Source organism: Mus caroli, chromosome 15, assembly GCF_900094665.2.
Source record: "Mus caroli chromosome 15, CAROLI_EIJ_v1.1, whole genome shotgun sequence".
Lineage (NCBI taxonomy): Eukaryota > Metazoa > Chordata > Mammalia > Rodentia > Muridae > Mus > Mus caroli.
In genome coordinates this window covers 37,551,879-37,566,659 of record NC_034584.1, presented here as the reverse complement: position 1 = coordinate 37,566,659, position 14,781 = coordinate 37,551,879, and the positions used below count along the sequence as shown (strand labels likewise).

General features: G+C 36.9%; 1 long non-coding RNA gene across 1 annotated transcript in view; it reads left to right on the top strand.

Annotated features, from left to right (window-relative positions):
- The first annotated feature begins 7,078 nt into the window (after positions 1–7,078).
- LOC110311077 overlaps positions 7,079–14,781 on the top strand; it is a 10,792-nt gene continuing 3,089 nt past the window's right edge. The window contains exons 1-2 of the long non-coding RNA XR_002379904.1: positions 7,079–7,136; positions 7,726–7,830. This is a non-coding gene — a long non-coding RNA (uncharacterized LOC110311077). The remainder of the gene's footprint in view (positions 7,137–7,725; positions 7,831–14,781) is intronic.

Genomic DNA, 14,781 nt, shown 5'->3' with positions numbered 1-14,781 from the left:
TAAATGGTATTATATATTATATGCCAGGCATTCTGTTAGGTACTGTAGTTCGTACCTGTAGCTGTGACATTAACACAGGGAAAATACACTAAGAAAATATAGTTTGTGTAGATGTTATGTAGGAGAGAAAATGTTGTAAAATTCATTTACACCGAGATCAAAACTAGCCAGGACAATGTTATTCCAAAAACAAACAAACAAACAAACAAACAAACAAAAAAAACTGCCTGGGAATTTAGAGGTAACCACATTAAATAAAAGTAAGAAGTAACATTCTTCAGAGAGATTCTCTTCTTTATTATTTGTCACTTTTCTGTTCCAGTAGATTTCAGGAAAAAATGTTTTGCTTGTGATGGGATCATATTTACTGTAGTACTTGTGTATATGTGTTCCCCATCAGAGTTTTATACAAAGAAGATCTAGGAATCAAACAAAGGAAACCTGGGGACTTTTATACACATTTCCTTGCAAACCAAACATTGGCAAGCACTTCAAATGAACCACTTCTACCTTTAAGAAAACCTCAACATTTAATTTAATTTTTATTTTGCTTTTGAGGTCTATAAATCTTCCTTGTACATTTTTCACATAATGCAGATTAATTCTCTTGATATTAAAGGAAGCATACAAATTATGCTGGCCCACTAAATGCACAAATCAGAACAAGATGGAGGAGTGGCCAAGGCTCAGAGTTTCCATTCTTTTCCAAAGGAAACCAAATAAGAAAAATAATACATCCAATGGGCAGAGTTCTGATTACAATCCTGGAAAGAAGGATACAATAAGATATTTCACAGAAATTTTCTTTTGAGACCTTAAGTTCCAAGTGGATACTGAAGGTTATATGGAGTACAACGTGCCACCATTCTTCCTGATCTATTCAGGGTTATCAGTGAGTCCCTGGAGGGTTAGCACACACTCCTGAAGACAGTAGATAAACAAGGTTAGGAACCAGGCTCATTAGTTATCTGGTTAATATAGACTTTCCTCTTTGTAAAATTAGATGATCACAAAATTTATTTAAGTTCTCCAAAGACTCATCTTTTACCTTTCAGTATGCTATTCAGCATAACCGGGATGGGTGGAGCATTTTAGGTAACTGGTTAGGAGGTGAGAGCTCTGTCTTACAAGCAGTAAGATGTGTAAAAGCAAAACTAAACCCTGTGCATTAGAATCATGTGGGTAACTTTTGAGGGAAAAATCATTTAATCTTGTGTCCCAGTCTCAGGAACTTTGGATTAGTAGACAATATAGCATCTAGGCAGGGACAGTGCCTGAACTCTTTCATGTAGTAATTCTAGTGGACAGGCCTGTGTGATAGACACTGTGTTGTATGAATTTAGAAAGTTCTCAACAGTCTTGGCTTGAGTCAAATGAAATGATTTCTAAGGTATCCCATTTCAAAATGACAGAAAGATAATCATCATACATGTGGGCATAGTTTGGTAATTTCATGTATATTCCATCGTTTTTAAAATGTGTATATGTGTGTGTGTTACACATGTGCACACATTTGAACATAGATACCTATATCAGTGTCTTCCTTTATTGCTTTCTTCCTTACAATTTGGAGACCAAGTCTGTCACTGAATGAATTTCTATTCCCCATACTGTGATTATAAGAACATGACACCATACCTTGTTGTCCTTTTGAATTAGGTGATGCGTATTCAATCTGCAAACATTATGCTTGGTCAGCAAGTATTTTATACATTAAGCTATCTCTCTAGCCCAATCTATTCCATCTTTAATGAGTACTTCTCACTAACTAATGGCACCATTAAAATAACATGCATACTGTGTGATTTTCAAGGTCTATCTTTCTATGAGGTTATAATAGAGAAAATGGAAGTATTTCGTTATGGAGTAGTTGTTCATTATAGGTGTAATAAAATTCAATAAGAAAAACAAAACTAAGCCCTAGACATTAGTATCATATGGGTAGCTTTGGGGAAAAAATGTGTCAAAATGCCAGGTGTGGTGACATACACTTATAATCCCAGTTTCAAGGAAGTAGAACATAAAAAGAACCTATGTGGAGTGCTGGTCAGCCAGCATAGTACAGTTGTTGATCTTATGGACAATTAGAGAATCTGCCTCAAAGAAAGTGAATGCTGTCCTTGCAGATGGCACATGAGATTGTCCTCTGGTCTCCAAATTCCCAAGCCCATATGCACCCCCCCATGTGTTAAGTACCTCTGCATCATTGAACATATGCATTAAAATGTTCCAGATTCCAGATATTGATAAAATGGAACTTAAGCAAATGAGATGAGGAGGTTTAACTAGAGAGAAGCCTATGACAAGTTTCAATGTTTTCTTGTCCATTGGTAAGCCTTTGAAATCATTAAAAAAGAGAATTTATCTTAAACATAACCTGGGCATCTATATCTTCACATTTAAGCATGCAAATCTTGTACATTAATTCATTAAAGGTTTATTTTTAATTTTATTGGCAATAGGAAGAAAACTTTGTAAGACTTTGGGGTCGGGGGGCCCAAACACCACACATTTACCCTAAGGCATTTCCCTCCAGCCCTTTGCCTTCTCTCCAAAAGATGTAAGATAAGAACTGCCAAATTTCTCTTTTCCAATTTGTTTAGTTTGTTTAATTTAATATCCAATATACTTACTTAATTTAATATATCTAATGATTTAAAGAACATATTTATTTTCATAATGGTAATTGTTAATAAGAAAAATGAAATAGTACATTTTTTTTTCTTGCCTCTTTTGAATCATGGTTTAAAGGCAACTGTTCTTCCCTGGAGAATCACATATTTTCTTTTAGCTTTGCATATATATTTTCAGAATTGTTCTTATGTGGAATGAGATACACTTATCAAGAACATTGAAAAAGGACAAAAGATATAAAAGTATGTATGTATGGGCATTAGTATAGAAATGGAATCTAATTGGAATTTTAAGATCAGGAGAGTTGACTCTGTGCTTCTTAGATTGGAAATAGAAGTTTTCAAAAATGACTTATTTCAAACTGCACACATCATCCTTAGTCAGCATTTATTTTACCCACAAAGCCATCTCTCCAGCCTCATCTATTCCATTTATTCCATCTTTAATGAGTATTTCTTATTAAATAATGGCACTATTAAAATATCATGCCTAATGCGTGGTTTCTAGTACCTCAGAGACATTCTTTAGTAATACGATCTAGCAAGCACCAGCACCCTGTCATAGACACAAGCCCAGGCTTAGATATGACCTCTTTCATGCTAAATGATGAAATTAATTGAAATTTATGTGACTGATTGCTCAATACTTTCTGGGCCAAGCATTAGAACATGGATCCAGTAGTTCTCACTCATGGACAACTGAATCCAAGGGTATTGCTAAGTCCCATGGAAACTGTTCTGCCTAATACATACCTGTGGTAAACTGTAACATATGAATTATAAGAATTTAACACTAGCAATTAATAATAAAACATTCCAGCAACACTAAAAATTTGCTGTGAATATTCCTTCTGTCTCTTATAATACTTTATTGGGCTACATCGGGTTTTTGAACCATGGTTGATCATGGGGATTGAAGACAAGCTTCTAATCTAAGCCATGTTGTCTTCCAGTTTTCCCATTATCTTTTATCTCTGTCTGTCCAAACTGCCTTTTTCATCTAGGTCTTTTTTGTGACTAAAAATGTACACACAGCAATTACATGTCTTCATTGAGAATATCTAAATAAATGAATTTCTATAATAAGAATATTTTCAGAGATGGTTTGATGGTTAAGGTGCTTGCCCTGTAAGCAAGAGGATCTAAATTCAGATGCCTGGACCCAATGCAAAGGCTGAAAAATCATCTGTCATTGACACCCCAGAATGTAGAAACAGGGATCATCTGAGCAAGCTAGCTACTGTGATGAGGCATATCAATGAATTCTGGGACTGAATGATACCCTGATGCATAGAATAAGGCTGAAGAGTGATGGAAAAATAGTCCTGATCTTCATATTGAGCTCTCTTGCCATACATGCAAACACACACAAATACATGCACTGTATATATAGACACATCAAAAGAAGAGAAAACAAAAACCAAAGGAAAAATTATTTTCTTTCATATTTTCAAAAGAGGATGAAGAACTTCATTAACTAGCATAGGGCTTTAGTATATGTTTGTGAAATGTAATAACTTATGAGGATGGATTGGGAGATAATTCCAAGGTACTGAAGATTTATAGCCTTGGAAAATACAGCAGGGGAATGTCCAAAGAGGTGAGAGGTGAGTAGTGTTTAGGCCAATTATGCCTTAAGAATGAGAAATCTAATTACATTTAGCCACATTCTGAACAGGAACGAAAATTGCCTGTCAGTATTATGAGTTTGTGCTAAATGAATGCAGATCTCAAAATGGGATAGATTGAAGGCATTTTGTCTTATAGGGACTTCAATTTACAAATACCTCAATAAGTGGCTTGCTTTGTTTGATCAAAGCTATCTTTTGTGCTTATTCTCTAGCAATTTATGTTGCTGCAGCAAATATTGCCAACAATCTGAGCCCCACTTTGTGGGTCCAAAGTGTAGCTGTGCAAACAGTACCATTATACTGCAGGGTAGCACTTTCCATTGACTTCTGAAGGTAGGGCATTAAAGCTGTACCTTCCTCTTGCCCATACTTCACTCTTTACAACAATCAGTCTGCTGGACCAGTTCTATCCTGGAACAGGTAAATATTGCAATCCCTCCAGTCTAAAAAGCCAAAAGCATTATATGATAAGGGAAAGCAACAACGCTCACACTCAGAGAAGTCCCAGGCCAAGAGGAGATTTTGGCAATGGGAAAGTTGTTACCTTGGAAAACATTAGAATTTCCAAGAAACAGTTTAAATGCAATTTAAAGAAAATGGGTATGTTCTCTAATCTAGACATAAAGAAAGAATTGTAACCAGTGTTAAATACTGTGGATGAGGCATAAAGGGATCCACAAAAAAATATTGCTGCCATTCCCCTCCCCCAGTGAATATCCCTGGTGATGGTGCTGTGCTTTGCTTTCTCAATTGGTTATATTAAGTTCATTTTGCTCCACAAAATTTCTAGTGTTCAATAAACATGTAAGCAATTGGCAGAATGAATAATTTTTTTCTAAACATTTACATTTGTGTCAGCATCAAGACATCTTTTGCATCATTTGTGGTTTCTGCTAAATGACTCAGACATCCCCCACTCTAGGGGATATATTATGTTCATTAACTCCTTCACAATTTGGTCCACTTGATCTCTAGATTCTCTTCAGGCAGTGAAACCTACCCTTCCTTCCTAGGAGGAGTTGAAAGATATCAAAGTCTGGCTAACGGAGCAGTGAGGCATGACTCACGGATCCATGTTTGTTGTTTTTGTTTTTATTTTTTTAGTGCCAGGGGTAAAACAATGGGTTTTAGGCATGCTAAGGAAGTGCTATACCACTAAGCTGCATTTTACAACTCTACTATTAGTATCTCCTGGATCTTGTGTGATATCTCAGGTAACATGGTCCCCATCTCCATTTTCTCAATAAACATTCAAGATGATACCTTTTTCTGGCTAGAACTCAATTTCTTTGTCCCCTTGTCCTTTAGTCGAGCCAAAACAGCTGCTTTAAGTCTTCCATGATTTTAATTTCCTAGTGTTATGAACCTTAACTTGGTCAATACCTGCACCAAGTGTTTCCTGTTATTAGCACCTCAGGAAATCTACGATAAGGTCCATTCTGTAAAATTCTGTCATTTGCCTGAGATCTCTCTGTCAGCTGCGTCCTAAGTATGAAGACTGATCATTTCTGAGCATCAGGCTTCAGGTGATTTTGCTATCAGCCCAGAAGTGTGTCTTCTGACAGTTTAGAAATCACAAAAGAAGTGTGAGGAGATAGCCCAGTCAGTAAAGCACTTATCACATGAGCATAAGGACTTGAGTTTAGACACGGAGCACCCAACTGAGCATAGGGTAGCAATAGGGGAGAAACAGAGAAGTGAATCCCTGCTACTTGCTGAATACCAGTTTAGCCAGTCAGGAAGCTCCAGGTTTGGTGAGAGACTCAGTCTTAAAAAATAAGGTCCAGAATAACTGTGGAAAACAGCAACATTCAATTCTGTTTTCCTTCATGTGCTCACATGAACACACACACACACACACACAAATAAGGAAAAATAGGTCTTTATTTTCACTCTCCCAAATGGGCTTTTGGATCATTATCAGCATGTTAAGAGACTGATTTGCAAGGCCCATATTTATGTCATAGAATGAGAAAAAAATAGAACAGAAATTAGTCAGAGAATGAATGATGTAATATCCGTAGTGAGTGAGGAACAAATGCCACAGCCTGGAATTTAAGGAGGAAGTGTTTCCTGGTGAACACATGACCAACAGGCAAAAGTTGACATTTCAAAGGCTACTTGAACATAGAAGCAGTTAGTGGCCCAAAAAGAAGAAACCTATCATTCAGTCAGTTTGATATATCAGTGTAACATCAGACTATCCCCCACCAATTTTTTTTTATCACTTCTAGCATTTAAAATATAGGTTCTCAGTACATATCAAAGAAAGGAAAAAGAGTATAAATTGAAAAGAAAAGTGTATTTTTTATTTTTCCCGTGAATATATAATACTTGCATAAGTAAGAAGACATTATACACATTTTATCTCATCTAAGCACAATTTAAATTAAAATACAGACTATCCTTCAAATTCTGACAATATAGCTCAGATTATACTCTACATGAACACACATCCTGTGAACCAACACATTCACCTTATAAGCTATATAGTGTTTCCAGATCTGGATAGTTCCATCGAACAATATGTTTTAGATTATTAATCCAAAAAATTACAGAAAAGAACAGATGTTATGTGCCTGCAGATGAGATGAGCCAAGGGCCTGTATGCATGAGTTGAACTTCTCAGCCTGCCTCTGAGAAGATTTAATGCTTACATAGGGAAGGTAGATGCTTTTGATGAGGAAGGGTGGGGGATTTGAGTTACAGAGCAGAGTGAGGGGTGTGGTCAGAGTGAGAATGTGGTCAGAATAATGGGTGTGGTCAGAGTGATGGGTGTAGTCAGGGTGAGGGTGTACTCAGAGTGATGGATGTGGTCAGAGTAATGGGTGTCGTCAGTTCGGTTGCCTTTTCATTTTCCTGAAGCTTGAAGGTGGGTATGAGTTCATTCTTCTAGACATAAAGGATAGAGTCCTTCTTACATCAGTAGAGAATAAGAACAGGTTAAGTACCAGATTTCCTTAGATTATTTGTGTGAGTCACAGCCTTGCTATGCAGCCAGGATAGCCTAGAAGTCAGGTTGTAACACCATGTCTGGGCAGGATTTTCTTTTAAGTTATGACTGAATTGATGTTGTATGAGATAAACCAAGAATAGATTTCATTATAGATAAAAAACAATATCTCTGTTTCAGTCACCCAAACATTAAAATCTTTTAGGCAACTTGTAAAGAACTTGTCTACAGCATTGTTTAAGCCTCTGGAAGATGAGTCTTACACTGAAAGAAGCTGAAAGATCTTTCTGTGTTTCAGTACCCTACATTAGTAGATAGGCATTTACTGAGGTGTAACCACAGCTGTAGCCTCAGCTACAGACGGAGTGTTCTGTGTTGGCTATGAGCAGTAGGTATGGGTTGAGAATCACAAGGATATAGCAGCTGGCCGGGGCAGGAAATAGTCACTGTTTTTCCTCGTTTCTCCATGTCTTCAAATAAGAGTTTCATTTTCTGTATTTTATCTCAGGCCACCTTTTGACTAGAAACTACATCTAAAATGCATGTCCTAGAACAAGAAGGGATGGCTGTCAGAGTGGGGATTCCATCTTCATCTGGAAATCCAAGAAAGACTGTAAGTGGCTTCAGAAGGAGCTACGTTACAGATGAAGTTAAGAACGTTATTTTGTAAGGTTATAAAAATGGATGTTTTATCAGGAAGTGAGATGGTGCTAGCGGGAAAGGTGTTGTCACTTGTAGCAGATCTCCTCTATTGGATCTTGTATCATGGTAAAGATTTCGAAGAAGGGCACTGGAATCACTTTCACCCTGCTACCCTCTGCATCCGTAAGCCCCCTACCTCTCTCACTGTGTGTGTGAGTGAGTTAGTGTGTGTGTGTGTGTGTGTGTGTGTGTGTGTGTGTGTGTGGTGAAGGCCAACTGTAAAAAGTTATCGGTAAAACCAGGGAAGACATTACTCTAAATCCAAAGTAATCAGGGAATGACTTCTTTCATGGTCAGTTTCAAGTTTTTAAAGCAGCGGGCTGGTCATTTGACAATTGTAGCTCTTCCTTTTGTCTTCATGGAAGTAAAAGAAATCTCAATTCTATGGGCTGAAGCTCAGGTCTGGGCTTTAAAACAGCTTGTATGAGTTCTGGATGTCTTGAGTTCACCTCAAATTTGCCTCACAGATCTTTCTTGAACCATTTTATTAAAGGGAAACAGTTCATGGTTTATATCACCTCATGAAAAATGCAATTTTAAAAGTTGCTTGGGATGTATGTTTATATTTGCTCCTCTTGCTGTCTAGCTTTGACGTGATTTTGGTGAGTCTATCATGGACAAAAATGATATATTTAATTTGGCCTAAGTTGCTGTTGTTACTGAACTTATTCCAAAACTTGAGGGTGACTGGGAATCAGGGTAACAACATGGTAGCCAAGTCAGGATGATACAGAATGGCCTGTAAGAAGAGATGGTACTTGAGCTGAACTTGAATGGTCTACCAGAGGCTATGTGCTGAGACAGTCTTCTCAAGAGCATATCTAAGATGATGGAGAGAAAGGGACAAAGGTGTTGAGCTAGGAATAAGTTGAGGGTGATAGACAGATAAGGCAAGTATGTGTGAGCAAGGAAGATGAGGTTAAAAGATTGGGCCGAAGGTGTGTGAAGGACTATGCAGGTTATGGTAAAGAAACTATATCTTAGAGCTAGTGTTGTAGATCAGTGGTAGAGTACTTGACTAGCATGTCTAAAGTCCTATGTTCAAACTCTAGCCAATTTAAAATGGAAAAATATCAACTAGATTTTACTCTAAGAAAAATACTTTAAGTAAATAGGTTAATAGATCTGTGCTTATGAAAGATGACTTTGGCTACAGTGAGTGAAAGGTAAGCTTTCTAAAGTGATTAGCTAATACACTTAAAACTCTTAAAGACACTGCTGGTCTATGGTGGTTTCAGTGAAAAATCTCTCCCATAAGCTCATGAACTTAAACACTTGGGCCTCAGCTAGTGGCTCTTTTTGATGAGGTTATGAAACTCAAGCATGGTCTCATCGCATGTCACCACAAAATAAAGATACTCATTGCACAACGAGATTGCATGAGAAGGAACACATTCACATGTCTTTTAATAAAATTCACTATTACTTATATTTAATCATTATTGTTGTTTTTAAAACGAAATCCCAAACATTTGGTTTTACCAAATGAAGACTCAGGGTGCTTTGATGAAAGCCTGCTAGTTCAGAGAGGCAGAGAAAAAAACCAAGCTAACCTTCTTCTACCCAGAAGGGGAAAATACCCAAACCAAACCAAACCACCACCATTACCACCAACCACCACCACCACCAACAACAGTTCTTTTCCATACTGCCTTTAAAACCCTCCAAGCCAAATGTCCCTCCTTTCTACTTCCTGTGCATCTCTTTATCTGTTCTCCTGATTTCTTCTCACATTTAGTGCTTCTCTCCCCGACCCCTATGTCAACTGATTATTCGCTCTGCCTCTTGACGTATGGTTGACTTTATTCAATCTTCTTTACAATAAGCTCTTTGATTAAAGGTGTGTTCTTGGGCTGAGCCACACCACACCTAGAGATTTTTCCAGTGTACAATCTGGAGGATCACAGTATGATCAGATATCTTGCTACATTGTTCTCTTCTCTAGCCCCTTATAGCTCTCATCTTCCTTCCTCTCTATGTAGGCCTTTTCCAACTTGTAACAAATTGCTTGTTTCAGGAACTAGAGTTGCCAAAATTAAAACTAACAACTAGACTTTCAAGCCATAAACATTATTTCATACTGTTTTTTTTTTTTTTTTTTTGTAGCTCTTAGATCTGGACACATAGCAAACTGAACAATCTGTTGCAGAGTTTAACTGGTGAAATTGTTAGAACAATTGTATAGTTGAGAACTATCAATAGGCATGTCTTCGTGGTAAGCATGTAATGTACATGATCAAATTACACATTTAAAACAACCATATGAAATATTAATGTATGTATTTTAAAAATAGAATTAAAATTACAAAACATTAATAATGCACTCTTGGGAAGGTACAAGTCACAATTCAGATCCTGATCTGACTTACAACTAGGATTGCTTCCCCTACCATGCCACATTGTCCCCTAATTACATTCATGCCTATGATAACCTAATTACCCAGCATTGCACATAACCACAGATGTCTACATTTACCTTAATAGACATGAATAATTTGTGTCCTATTTATTGAATTATCAGAAGTTCCAAGCTGAAAATTTTGCGTATTGTCATAGCGGACATGTTCTCAGCATCAATGTCACTGTGAAACAATGAAAGAAAGAAAAACCTGCCAGGACAGAATTAGAGTAATCATTGAAATCATTAGAAGCATTAGCAGTTTATTCTGAGCCATATCAAGGAGAGTCACAGCCTGCAAGCTGAGCAGACAGAACTGTATCCTCTATAATCATATTAGGGATGGTGAGGAATTGCACATTTATTGCATTATACTTTGAGATCATGTACAACATTTAAGCAAGGGAAGATCTGTTTTTTTTTGAATGATATTAGTTTCAAGTTAAATTCAATTTTTGAAAAGCAAACAATGCACAGTGTATTTAAACCCCAGTTAAAATGAAATCTTCACTTTGTACCTAACAATATATTTTCATTGGAAATTCAAAAATCTAACCCCCCACTACTCCAGCCTAAAAACTGATCTCAATTCAGTGGTGGCTCTGATGCTCAGCTCTTTAATTTGGACTTTGCTGACAGCTGATTTCAATTTTTGTCTGTTTATGGAAGAAAATTAAAAGAACACACTCCTATGATCCAGTGGTTCTTTGTGGTGGAGTGAGTCCTGTTCAGCCCTAAATGAAAACCCAGACACTTGTCACTAGAACTAATCCTTATGTAAACATGATTGCATTATAGGCAGAGCCCAGAGAGGCTGCAAGACACAAATGGAAGTATGCCACTTTCCTGGGCACTTTAGGGTCAATGTCTTTGTTATTGCAATTTCTACATAATGAGTTTACAATAATCCTCAAGGGACCCAGGAGCTTCAACTGATTGGCTTTGGGTATATGCCTATGGAAGAGTCAGAATTTTTAGTGTGTGTAAGAACATCTTCTGGGATGTCAAATACTTTGACAAAATATATGATTAAGCTGCATGACAGGAGACTTGATTTTAAGTAAAAATAAACCAACAGGATAGCAATGCTATTTTTAGACTTTCAGAACAAATTAATGAACTAGGAGTGGTGTGCATACAGGAAGTCCAAGCACTAGAGAATCCGAGGCAAGAGGATCGTGAGCAGCATGAGCAGAGGTGGTAAAACAGAGAAGATCAGAAAAGAAGCTGGTGTGTCTGGAGCTGGTGTGAGGCAAAAGGCTTGAGTACTGAGATGACAGTGGTAGATGCTGGTCAGGTGTGAAGCTGCAAAAGGACGTAGCACTCCTTTTGTGCAAGGAGGGGATATAAGGTCAGTGTGACTTCTCTATGAATAGGAAGAAACAAGACAAGGCAGTGAAACAGGAAAAGATGCTGTTTGAGTCGTCTCAGTGGGCGCCAAGAATGATGTAGGGTAGGATATCAATGGAGAGAGTAAAATAAGCCGAGTTGATTTGTGTATGAGGCAAAGGTAAAGAGTCTCTATATGCCAGTTTTAGTCTTCAGGACTCTCAGTGCAAGCTAAAGGACAGATCTTAAACAGAAAGTTGTCCTTGAGAATAGTAAGTGCTAACAGAATAAACAGGACACCTGAAAGCATGTGGAACAGGGAACCAGCCCATAGGGAAACTACATGTAAAGCCTTGACATCTAATAGATTGTCAGCTATTAATATTAAAGAACCTTGTGTCTATTTAATGTGTGTCTCTGAGTTTATTGGTGAAGAAATGAGTCCTCCAAGTTAAACTTCAGAACATGTGGGTAATCACCAAAATCATTTGAACATGAAGTCAATAATGGCATATGTTTGCAGTAGTAAATAAGAAGCAGGGATCTACCCACCACACTTTCCTAATTAAGAGAGGTTGCTGTTGACTACAAAGTTTCTTGCTTGAGCGCCTGTGTGGACAGCAATGTCAGTGATTAAAATAAAGAGCGATGTAGGAGAAACAGATTGAGGGAATGGATTAAATTTGGAGGTGACTGTGACATGTCCAAGTGCAGTTACTAGCAAGAATAATCACTTTAATAATATATCAATGTACACCTAATGACACTAGTTTAATCATATCATCTTACTTTAAATTCCCATACAAATTAGAGCTAGAGACAATTTGTTTCCAGATGAGATGAGATGATTACTTGAAATTAGAGATGTGTTTACATCCTTACATTGCTTATCTACTTCCAAATGAAACACCCTGGTGCTCTATCTCCTAGGTGCTTGAAGAAAAATAGATTGCCATATGACTGGGTTAATGTGCACTGTTTCCATACATGTGTGTATTAAGGTTTAAATAAGGGTGAGCATATTTATCTACTTGATATTGCTTTATGGTTTAAAAAACACTCAAAATCCTTTGTGCAAGATTTAAATTTTTTAGTTAATCTCTATTGTGAAGATCCAGAGTATGGGATTGAAACTGAAATAAAATCATAGCAAACAAGAATATTTTCCTTAGTTTTTATTCATGCAAAGTTAACCAACAAAACAAAGACCAACAAGACAACATGATTTTTTTGGAATATAGGTGGGATAGGCTCTGCTTGAAGTTACAGGTAAATTTTGTCACTACACTGAATTATGATATAATAATGCTGCATTTGACACCTTCATATTGAATTGTGACAATACAATGCAGCCACTGTGACATCACAATGCTTTACTGTGCCACCTTGAAGAAAATTTGGCATCATTATGTTCCGTTAACATCACAGCTCTCCATCACAACATCACACTGTTGCATTTTGACATCACAATGTTCCACGTATTATAGTCAAAGAAAATATACTGGCTTAATAAAATGTGATATGTAAAAATGATACAAATGAAAAAGTCATGTAATTCCTAGTGGTCACTACATTTACCTTGTTATTTCTTAGTCCTTCCTAATTATAACCTATTAGCTACTAGTCAAGACTTGCCTTGTCCTGTCTCCCACCAGCTCTCCTCTTCCCACCTTCTGAAAGCCACTACTCTGTTCTCAACTCCCGTGAAATCAAACCACATTAGATCTTCATACATTAGATGTATGAGGTAATGTGGAACTTGACTTCTTGCACATGGCTTATTCTGCTTAGCGTGATGGGCTTCAGTTTTAGTCACGTTATCACAAGCGACAAGAGATTGTTATCTCTGTGACTGAATACCCTTTACATTGCCAACCTTTTTATTCAATACTCAGCCATACGCATTTATCTTTTCATTTGTTGCTGTTGTAAATAGCTTTGAAATGGTCATCTGAGTTCATGTCTCTTTCACATATTGATTTCACATCTTTGCTGTACACACACAGCAATGAGATTGCTGATCATGTGGTAGATTTATTTTTAGTTTTGTGAGGAAACTTCATGCTATTTTCCAAAGAACAGCTTTAATTTATACTCCTTCCAGCAGTGTTCAAGCATTTCATTGTCTTCAGATCCTCTCCAGCGGTGGTTATTGTTAGTCTTTTGACAACACTCACTCTTGATGGAGGCAGTATCTCATAGTATATTTAGACTTTCCTGGTGGTTAGAGCTATGGAATGTTTTTTATATACCCACACATGGGCCATAGTTATGTGTTTTCTGAGAAACATCTACTTAGATATAGCCTGTCACTCATGACTTGGATCATTTGGGTTTTGCTTCTGAGCTTATGAGTTCCTTGTACATTGATACCAATGCTGTGTTATTTGAGGCTTGTTTCTCCAGTGCTGTTGATTGTTTTGTTTGTAGCAAAGAGATATTGGAATATTTTTTAAGTTTATTTTCTGTACTTTGGGTAGATTATCCAGCTTTTGTGTGCACATTCCAATATCAGAAAGTATGTCCCTGGGCCTACTAGTACATTTTAATTCTTTATCTATTATTAGTTTGGGAGCTATATTTTAGAGTTTTGAAATTACCATAAAGCTTTTAAAAACATTTATCTTAGAATAGTAGCAAGATAATAGAATCAGAAAGACAAGAACCAAAAGAAGATAACATTAGATAACGTGCTAATGAGAAAACTGCACATACACTGTACACTGTACATTGCACACTTCACTCCCTCCACCATGTTGAATTGTTCATGCTCCATTACCCTTCTTCCAGACATCCAGTCTCTTCATAGGCCAATGTAGGTATCACTGCAATTTTGTTCTTTAGTGTCTTATGAAACAAATGGCTGGTGTATCTTGCTTATAATAGTGGAGCCTTCAAACAGGTTTGGATATTGTAATTCAGGAGGAGTGTGTTTCATACCTTACTTTCTTTGCTTATTAATATCCTTTTCAGTTTGAAGAGCTATAATGTTCATAGTGGAGGATATATAAATACACATACACACACACACATGAATGAAATTAATATTTTAAAAACAAATCAGTAAAGGAGAGATAAAGACATTTTCAGACAAGACAAGGTGTGTGTGTGTGTGTCTGTGTGTGTGTGTGTGTG